The sequence below is a fragment of the Spermophilus citellus genome (genome assembly GCF_964194105.1).
Source record: "Spermophilus citellus genome assembly, chromosome: 13".
Classification (NCBI taxonomy): domain Eukaryota; kingdom Metazoa; phylum Chordata; class Mammalia; order Rodentia; family Sciuridae; genus Spermophilus; species Spermophilus citellus.
Genome location: NC_138193.1, coordinates 26362417 through 26372698, shown reverse-complemented (window position 1 = coordinate 26372698; position 10282 = coordinate 26362417).

The following is a 10282-nucleotide window of genomic DNA, read 5'->3' as shown; positions in this document are numbered from 1 at the left end:
AGATTCTAAATATCAGAGGACAAGGCAAGTCACTGGGGCCTCCTCACCCAAGGTTACCCTGGTTCTCTGGGTGTGGAGCCCCTTGGAGCGTGGTGTACCTGGGAACCACAGGGACCTTGGGATTAGTAAACATGTCCCAGAGGCCTGGGACTTAGCATGACTTTGGGGGTGCAGGCTCCTGTCAGCTCCCAGTGGGATTCCCCCTCCTGTGTTGGAGGGGTCCCCACCCTGGGAATCTTAAACAGAAGGGTCATGTTGAGACAAACCAATGGCACTGCCTCCCTGGCCTGCCTTTACTCCAGAGCAATGCAGAGGCCTGGGCCAGCCATCCACAGCCCCACCTCCTGGGCTTCCTACAGGGAAATACCTCCCAGGTAGGGTGGGGGAAGGGGTCACTACAGGCACCAATGACATCCAGAGAGCAATTTGTAGGTCCAAGGACCCCAACCCCTGATGCCCTGAGTGACAAGAGCCATGCTCCCTCCTGGGAAAGGCCTTCTTAAAGGAGAAGTCCAGGTGACCCCACTTATCCACCCTAGGGGCAGGGTGTTTGATTGACAAGTGCCCTCCTTGGTTGAGTACTCAGACTCTGGATAATGCTCCATTGACCAGGGATAGACGGCACTTGGGAACCCTTTCTCAAACTGAGTTTTCTGAACCCTCTGAGCCCTTTGAGGCTGTGTGGTATTTATTGGACAGGGAGGTCAACATCATAATGCAGACTCTAGAAATATAATCCCCAAATCAGACAGGCCAGTATTTGCCCCTGAAGCCACCAGCCCCGCTGTATGACTCCACTCACCCACCCTGATGAGCACAGTTCATCCAGGTACTGGCAGCATCCCTCTCGGGGAGACTGTTTGAGGGGCCTGGACAGAGAAGGGAGAAGACAGGCCAGGAGGTGACAGGTTTGGCCTCCAGAAAGACTTTGTAATAAGCACCAGAGGTGTACCAGGGTGCTCAGCAGAGTGAGCCTAGGAGGGGAGGTGCACAGCAAGCTGGGCACAGGTGGGGGAGTGAGGCAGGGTTTACACCAGGCACGGGTGAAGCAAAGTAACCTCTTTTAAATGAAATGCTCTGAAGCCCCAGTCAGTGCTGCGACCACCCCAAAGGCTCCTGGGCGCTCGCCTGGACACCTGGACACCTGGACACCAGCAGGAGAGGCAATGCACGCAGCTAAAGCTGTCAGTCCCTGGGAGCAGCCTTGCTCAAGGCCAGCTATTAAAAATGAAGTGCAGGTAGACACCGGTCATGACCAGGTCATGGCCAGGCCTCCCTTACGGGTTCACATGTCCTTCTGGTTTAAAAATCAATCCCAGCTGTCCTGTCGTCCACACAGTAGTTCAGTGTATGTCTTAACAGGTGAGAACCGCTCTCTCCCTTTATAAAGACTTTCTTTTTTCTTTGTGGTACTGGTGATTGAACCCAGCACCTTACATATGCCAGGCAAGCACTTTACCACTGAGCCACGCCCCAGCCCCTCCCTATCTTCTTAAAACACAATCAGGACCCCATTATCATACCCTAAATTAAACATAAGACTCTAATATCATCAAATATCCATCCTAATCCCACATTTCCAATTTGGTAGATGTTGGTAGATTTTGGCAGATGTCCGAATTTTTCCTGTTTATAAAGAAATCATGATCCTGCTAAGGACCACACTTCATAATTTGTTGGTGAATACTAAAATAGTTTAATCCACACTCTCTTCCTCACCCTGCAAATTTTTTGCTGAAGAAATTCAAGCATTTGTCCCAGGAAATTCCCCCGAGTTTGCATGTTGCTGATCACATCCCCCGGGGTATTTAATGTGATCTCCCCCCCCACCCCACCCCATTTCTTCTTCCTATTCTCTGTGAGCCAGCACTGGGGTCTAGAGCTTAATCAGACTCAGATCTCACTGCTATTTCCGAACAGGAAGCAGCCTCCTGTGGTGGTATCCCGGCTGCTGGCCTGGTAAGACAAGCCTCTGTCTATATGCCACTCGGGAAAACACCAGGGACGGGGGCGGGGCAGGCTGGCTCGATGGCTGAGCCCTTCTAGCTGCTCAGTGGCTCAGTCCTCTGTGCAGGACCCCGCGAAGCTTCTCGCACTGCAGACCTTCACCCAAGATGCCCCAGCCTCTTTCCTTTGTCCCTGATCTTCCAGTTTTGCCCCTCCTGACAAACCAGCCCTGCCATTCCACACAACCCAGGGGTCTATGCTGCTTTTTCTCCAGGGAACTGCTTTGTCCACAGGAAAACATTGACCAGGGATATGGGAGAGGTAGGGAAAAACCAAGTGGGTTTCTCCTCCTCCCAAGTCAACACCTCACCTGTGTCGGGGGGTCACCCAAGTGTGTGCAGAGGACCTTCCTAACACATCCACTTACCAGTTCTCCAGTGGGTGTCATATAATTCAGTTCAACTCAATTCTAACACTACCTCCCTGGAACTACAATCAGATCTTGCAGGTGAGGGCTGAGTCCCTAAGACGGCCCCCACCTTCTGGTGTGAACTGCAAGCCCCAGGATATCTTTCCTGGGGTTCCCATCATCTGCTTCTTCTTTTGAGCAGCTCACAGAACTCCGGGAAGGACCCATGTTTACTAGTTTATTATAAAGGGTGTTATGAAGGGTGTGGATGGACAGCCAAGTGGGGAGATTCCTAGCGCAGGGTGGGTGGAGGAGCTACTGCCGCCTTACTGGAACACTGCCCTCCTGGCACCTCATGTGTCCCGCTACCTGGACGCTCTCTGCACCCTGATCGCTTGGGCTTTCACAGAAGCTTTGTTTCCTGGGCTGTGTTTTGTTTGGCTCTGGATCTGGGAGGTGGGGGGCAGGTGGGAGGAGATCAGGTCCCTGGAGCTGCCCTTGAAGTGATATTAGCACCCAGCCCTGCTCCCCGCCTCTGCTTCCCAGCTGCCATTTGGTGAACACCCTGTTCTACCAGGCAACACCTGCTGTGGTGTGCTGCCTGGCCACAGGCCCAGAGACACAAGGGACAGTGACCATGGATGGGAATCTCTGAAACCATGAGCCAAAACAAACCTTTCCTTCTTCAAAGTCTATTTCCTCAGGTGCTTGTTACAGTATCAGAGAGCTGACTAACAACAATACTAATGACGTCATTGGCCATGGGTGATCAAGTCCACCTCAGCCCTTCTGTCGTCCCCAGAATTTGGATGGGGGGTGGGCTGATCATCCTCTGGTGACCAACCCTCCTTGGGATGGGAAGGCTAGCCACTGGTCATCTCCTTATCATACAAAGGACACTCACCACTACAGCCATTCCAAGGATTTTAGAAGTTGTGTGCCAGGAGCTGAGGCAGAGCCCAAACTTACTTATCATGACATCACCAAGGCGTCCTCACTGTCCTTCCAGGTCACCTTGGAGAGGCTGTGGTGCATCTGCAGTCCTCCGGGCTTTGGCTCCCTGCACAGCTGTCCATGACCCAGGTTGGATTCCCCTGTACCAGCAGGGAGGGGAGGACCTCCAACCTGCCCAATGAGGCCTGGTGTGAGCCAAGGAGGTCATGTTGGTGACAGGGTGGGGGTCACCCACTGAGCAGCCCACTGCCCCCTCCCAGTTAGCCCCCCTCCCCTCACCATACCACCTGTAGTTTCATTTCTGTTGTTTCCTGTCCTGGGACTGAACCCAGGGGTGCTCTACGGTGAGCTGCACTTTACTTTTCTATTTGTAAAAGTTTCCCTAAGTTACAGAGGCTGGCCTTGAACTTGGGACCCTCCTGCCTCAGCCTCCCAGTGGTTGGGATCATAAACATGCAGGCTGCCTGTCACTTTTATTTTATGAGAGATTTCTACCGTTTCCCCTGCCCAGCCTTATGACTTGGTAGCTCTAACAGGATGCCCTTCACGGCCATTTGACGTCCCAGTTTATTTTATGTTTAACTGGCAGATAATGCTTTTTTCTGGTGGCGCTTTTCTTTACACAGTGTTGAAACATGCCAGTCTCTGCTAACCCCCTTTCTGTTTCATACTCCTCCAGCTAGACTCTAGGCTCCACGTGTAAGAGAGGTCGTAGGCGATTTGTCTTCATGTCCTTGGATTCTGTCTGCTGTAAGTCCTCCAGCTTTGTCCAGGCTGTTGCCAACGATGGATTGACTGTGTTTCTAAGGATGCATGGTATTCCACTGTAGTGTGTGTGTGTGTGTGTGTGTGTGTGTGTGTGTGTGTGCACGCTGCATTTTCTTTATTCATCTGTTGATGAGCACTTAGGTTTATTCCATAGCTTGATTTTTTTCTTCTCTCTCTCTCTCTCTCTCTCTCTCTCTCTCTCTCTCTCTCTCTCTCTCTCGGTTTAGGAGATTAAACCAAGGTGTTCCCTACTACCAAGCTTCATCAATGGCCCTTTTTAATTTTTATTTTTAGGCAGGGTCTCTCCAGGTTACCCAGGTGAACCTTGAACTTGTGATCCTGCTGCCTGATCCACCACGCCTGGCCACGTTTTGGTTTTGTGAACAGTCTCTGATGAATATGGAAGGCACACCTCCCTTGGACACACTGATCCCAACCCCTGTGGACATGTTCCCAGGAGAGGGGTTGCTGGGGCACGTGGCACATCTAGGGGAAGTTTTAAAATAAAAAGGTGCCATGGATCTCAAGCTGGGCTCCGGCAACCTCCCTGCCAGGGATGCCTCAGCACCTCAGGTCAGAGGAGCAGGTCAGCATGAACCAGCTGCCACAGTAATAGCAGAAAAAAGCCCCACACATCCTACCGACACCCTCCAAGTAGGTGCTCCATCCTTCCTTTACTACATTGTACCACGCCAGAAACAAAAGGTGACAAGAGATCTGAGGGTGAGCTCAATAAAGAAGACCAAACCAGACACCTGGCTGCTAACACAGTGCAGGGACAGTTTTACAACAGGGTCAGAAGAGTGGCCTCAGTTTAAATGTTTCTCTGGGTCATAATCACACTAATATATAGGTACACCTATATCATATATTAAATCCTGATTGGCTCGATTATTAACAAAATATATGCTCATGTCTAGAACGCGACAATTTATTCTAGAGTAGAAACACACCTCCCTTTGATAGTTTCTGCCTGGAATAGCTGACCCAGGAGACGGGCTCTGCTGGGAGGTGTGTCTTGAGGGCCACTCTGCTTTGCAGTCATCTTGGTGCCCCTCACTACATTACGGGATCTACAAGCCTTTCACAAAGAGTAAGTTGAAAAAGCAGACACAGGAGTTGGTGAACTTGAGCCTGTCTGCATGCGAACTCCAAACTCAAGCTCCTCTGCACCAATTCCCAGGGTGGACCTCTCCTCCTATGGCTACATTACAGGGGCAGAGACCTCCTCTTGGGGTGGGGGAAGCTGGTCATGCTACAGTCATGAGACCTAGGGGGAGCCTGTCACATTATAGTCATGACACCTGGGGGGGTCCTGTCACACTACAGTCATGACACCTGGGTAGAACCTGTCATACTACAGTCATGACACCTGGGGGGGGAGCCTGTCACTACACAGTCAAGACACCTGGGGAAGAGTCTGTCACTATATAGTCATAACACCTAGGGGTAGTCTGTCACTCTACAATCATGACACCTGGGGGGGAGAGCCTGTCCTCTACAGTCATGACACCTTGGTAGTGGCCTGTCACTCTACGTCATGACACTGGGAGCAGCCTGTAACTCTATATTCATGAAACCTTGGGGGGAGCCTATCAGTCTACAGTCATGACATCTGGGGGGAGACTGTCACTCTACAGTCATGACACCTGGGAGGAGCCTGTCACACTAAGTCATGAAACCGGGGGGGGGGGGGGAGCCTGTCACTATAAAGTAATGACCACTTGGTGGTGGCCTGTCACTCTAGAGTCATGACACCTGGAGGGGAGAACCTGTCACTCTACAGTAATGACACCTGGGGGGAGCCTGTCCCTCTACAGTCATGACACCTGGGGAAGAGCCTGTCACTCTACTTTCATGACACCTGAGGAGGGAGGAGCCTGTCACACTATAGTCATGAATCCTGGGGGGAACCTATCACTACACAGTCCTGATACCTGGGGAGAGCCCGTCACTCTGCAGTCATGACATCTGGGGGGAGCCTGTCACTCTACAGTCATGACACCTAGGGGGAGCCTGTCACTCTAAAGTCATGATACCTTGGGGGGAATGTGTCCTCTACAGTCATGACACCTGGGGGAGCCTGTCACTCAACAGTCATGACATCTGGGAGGAGCCTGTCACTCTACATGTAGTAATGACACATGGGGAAGGACCTGTCATTCTACACTCATGACACCTAGGGAAGAGCCTGTCACTCTAGAGTCATGACACCTGGGTGGAGCCTGAAACTCTGCAGTCATGACACCTGGGGGGAGACAATAACGCTACAGTGATGACTACTTGGGGGAACCTGTAACTATACAGTCGTGACACCTGGGGGGAGCCTGTCCCTTTGCAGTCATGACATCTGGGGGAAGCCCGTCACCCTACAGTCATGACTCCTGGGGGAACCTGTCACTCTACAGTCAGGACACCTGGGGGGGAACGTGTCACTCTATAGTCATGACACCTGGGGGGGAGCCTGTCACTCTACAGTCATGACACCTGGGGGAGCCTGTCACTCTACAGTCATGACACCTGGGGGGAGCCTGTCACTATATAGTCATGATACCTGGGGGAGTCTGTCACTCAACAGTCATGACACCTGGGGGGAGCCTGTCACTCTACAGTCATGACACATGGGGAGAGCCTGTCACTCTACAGTCATAACACCAGGGGAAGGACCTGTCACTCTGCAGTCATGACACTTGGGGGAACCAGTCACTCTACAGTCATGATACCTGGGAGGGGGCTTTGTCACTCTACAGTCATGACACCTTTGGGAGCCTGTCACTCTACAGTCATGACACCTGGGGGGAGCCTGTCACTCTATAGTCATGACCTGGGGAGACCCTGTCACTCTACATTCATGACACCTGGGGGGATCCTGTCACTCTACAGTCAGGACACCTGGGGGAAGCCTTCACATTAAAGTCATGACACCTGGAGGAAGCCCGTCACTCTACAGTCATGACACCTGGGAGGTGTCTGTCACTCTACAGTCATGGCACCTGAGGGGTGCCTGTCACTCTACAGTCATGACACCTGGGGAGAGCCTGTCACTCTACAGTCATGACACCTGGGGAGAGCCTGTCACTCTACAGTCATGACACCTGGGTGGAGCCTGTCACTCTACAGTCATGACACCTGGGGGGAGCCTGTAGCTCTGCAGTCATGACACCTGGGGGAAGCCTGTCACTCTACAGTCATGACACATGGAGGAAGCCCGTCACTCTACAGTCATGACACCTGGGGGGTGCCTGTCACTCTACAGTCATGACACCTGGGGAGAGCCTGTCACTCTACAGTCATGACACCTGGGGAGAGCCTATCACTCTAGAGTCATGACACCTGGGGGGAGCCTGTAGCTCTGCAGTCATGACACCTGGGGGAAGCCTGTCACTCTACAGTCATGACACATGGGGAGACCCTGTCACTCTACAGTCATGACACCTGGGGGGATCCTGTCATTCTACAGTCAGGACACCTGGGGGGAGCCTGTCACTCTATAGTCATGATACCTGGGGGGATCCTGTCACTCTACAGCCTGTCACTCTATAGTCATGACACCTGGGGGGAGCCTGTCACTCTATAGTCATGACCTGGGGAGACCCTGTCACTCTACATTCATGACACCTGGGGGGATCCTGTCACTCTACAGTCAGGACACCTGGGGGGTGCCTGTCACTCTACAGTCATGGCACCTGAGGGGTGCCTGTCACTCTACAGTCATGACACCTGGGGAGAGCCTGTCACTCTACAGTCATGACACCTGGGTGGAGCCTGTCACTCTGCAGTCATGACACCTGGGGGAACCTGTCACTCTACAGTCATGACACCTGAGGAGAGCCTATCACTCTAGAGTCATGACACCTGGGGGGATCCTGTCACTCTAGAGTCATGACACCTGGGAGGAACCAGTCACTCTACAGTTAAAACACCTGGGGAGAGCCTGTCACTCTACAGTCATGACACCTGGGGGGATCCTGTAGCTCTGCAGTCATGACACCTGGGGGGATCCTGTCACTCTACAGTCATGACACCTGGGAGGAACCAGTCACTCTACAGTCAAAACACCTGGGGAGAGCCTGTCACTCTACAGTCATGACACCTGGGGGGATCCTGTAGCTCTGCAGTCATGACACCTGGGGAGAGCCTGTCACTCTACAGTCATGACACCTGGGGGGAGGCTGTCACTCTGCAGTCATGACACTTGGGGGAACCAGTCACTCTACAGTCATGATACCTGGGAGGGGCCTTTGTCACTCTGCAGTCATGACACCTTGGGGAGCCTGTCACTTTATATTCATGACACCTGGTGTCAGTGCCTGTCACTCTACAGTCATGACACCTGGGGGGAGCCTGTCACTCTATAGTCATGACCTGGGGAGACCCTGTCACTCTACATTCATGACACCTGGGGGGATCCTGTCACTCTACAGTCATGACACCTGAAGGAAGCCTGTCACTCTACAGTCATGACACCTGGGCAGAGCCTGTCACTCTACAGTCATGACACCTGGGTGGAGCCTGTCACTCTACAGTCATGACACCTGGGGCAAGCCTGTCACTCTACAGTCATGACACATGGGGAGAGCCTGTCACTCTAGAGTCATGACACCTTGGTGGGAGCCTGTCACTCTGTAGTCATGACACCTGGGGATAACCTGTAGCTCTGCAGTCATGACACCTGGGGGGAGCCTTTTACTCTACAGTCATGACACCTGGGGGAATCCTGTCACTCTGTAGTCATGACACCTGGGGGGAGCCAGTCACTCTACAGTCATGACACATGGGGAGAGCCTGTCACTCTACAGTCATGACACCTGGGGGGAGCCTTTTACTCTACAGTCATGACACCTGGGGGAATCCTGTCACTCTGTAGTCATGACACCTGTGGGGAGCCTGTCACTCTAAAGTCATGACAGCTGGGGGAATCCTGTAGCTCTGCAGTCATGACACCTGGGGGAGCCTGTCACTCTACAGTCATGACACTTGGAAGGACCCTGTCACTCTATAGTCATGACACCTGGGGAGAGCCTGTCACTCTACAGTCATGACACCTGGGGTGAGCCTGTCACATTACAGCCATGACACCTGGGGGGAGCCTGTCATTCTACATTCATGAAACGGGGAAGAACTTGTCACTCTACAGTCATGACACCTGTGGGGGGGGGGAACCTGTCACTCTACAGTCAAGACACCTGGGGAAGCTATTCACTCTACAGTCATGAAACATGGGGAGAGCCTGTCACTCTACCTCTACAGTCATGACACCTGGGTGGAGCCTGTCACTCTACAGTCATGACACCTGTGGGCAGAGCCTGTTACTCTACAGTCATGACACCTGGGGGCGGGAACTTGTCACTCTATTGTTATGACACCTGGGGGAGTCTGTCACTCTACAATCATGATACCTTCATGGTTGCCTGTCACTCTATAGTCATGATACCTTGGTGGTGGCCTGTCACTCTACAGTCATGATACCTTGGTAGTGGCCTGTCCTATTACAGTAATGGCAGCCCTTCAAATTCGCTGGATACCTCAGCTCTAGAAGAGGAAGGTGCCCCCCTGGGTTCACTCTGACAGTTCTGCTTTTCCTGGCTCTGGATTTCATCTTCACATCCCCTGAAAGGGCCTGTCTTGTTCCGCAACTGACCTGTGGCCACATGGCTCTGGTCGGCTGTGGGGCAGTAAGCCCTCCCTTGTCTTCATCCTCCCTAATGTGCCTGGCCGCTTTCTCAGGAGCCCCTGCTGTGCTGGTTTCAGAGGTGCCCCTCAGTGAGCCCCTGCTCCCCGACATGAACCCGCCACCCTCAGGACCCAGGCCACTGTCCCTACACTACTGGCTGCTGACCCTCCTCAGTGGAGGAGGTCACGTCCCCCCAGGGTTCATTCCTGGGTTGGTACCCATCCCAGGACTGGCTGGACCCAGGTCTGTCTCCCCTAATCTCCCGGGGAAGGCCATCTGCATCTCCCTCCTCGCTCTGACCCTCCCGCCTGGAGGCAGGTCTCAGCCCCCTCCACGCTCCATCCCAATGAGTTCTGAAAAGCTTCTAGGGTCCAAATCTCTTTCCCACCTTCCTGTGTTAACGTTGCTGTTTTGTTTTGATTCTTTTCACCTAGGAGAAAAAAATATAGGTGACATTCGTTTTCCTTTTGTTCTTTTGCTGTTTTCCTATATTTTCAGAATTTCAAATTTTCCTTTCTTTCTTTTTTATT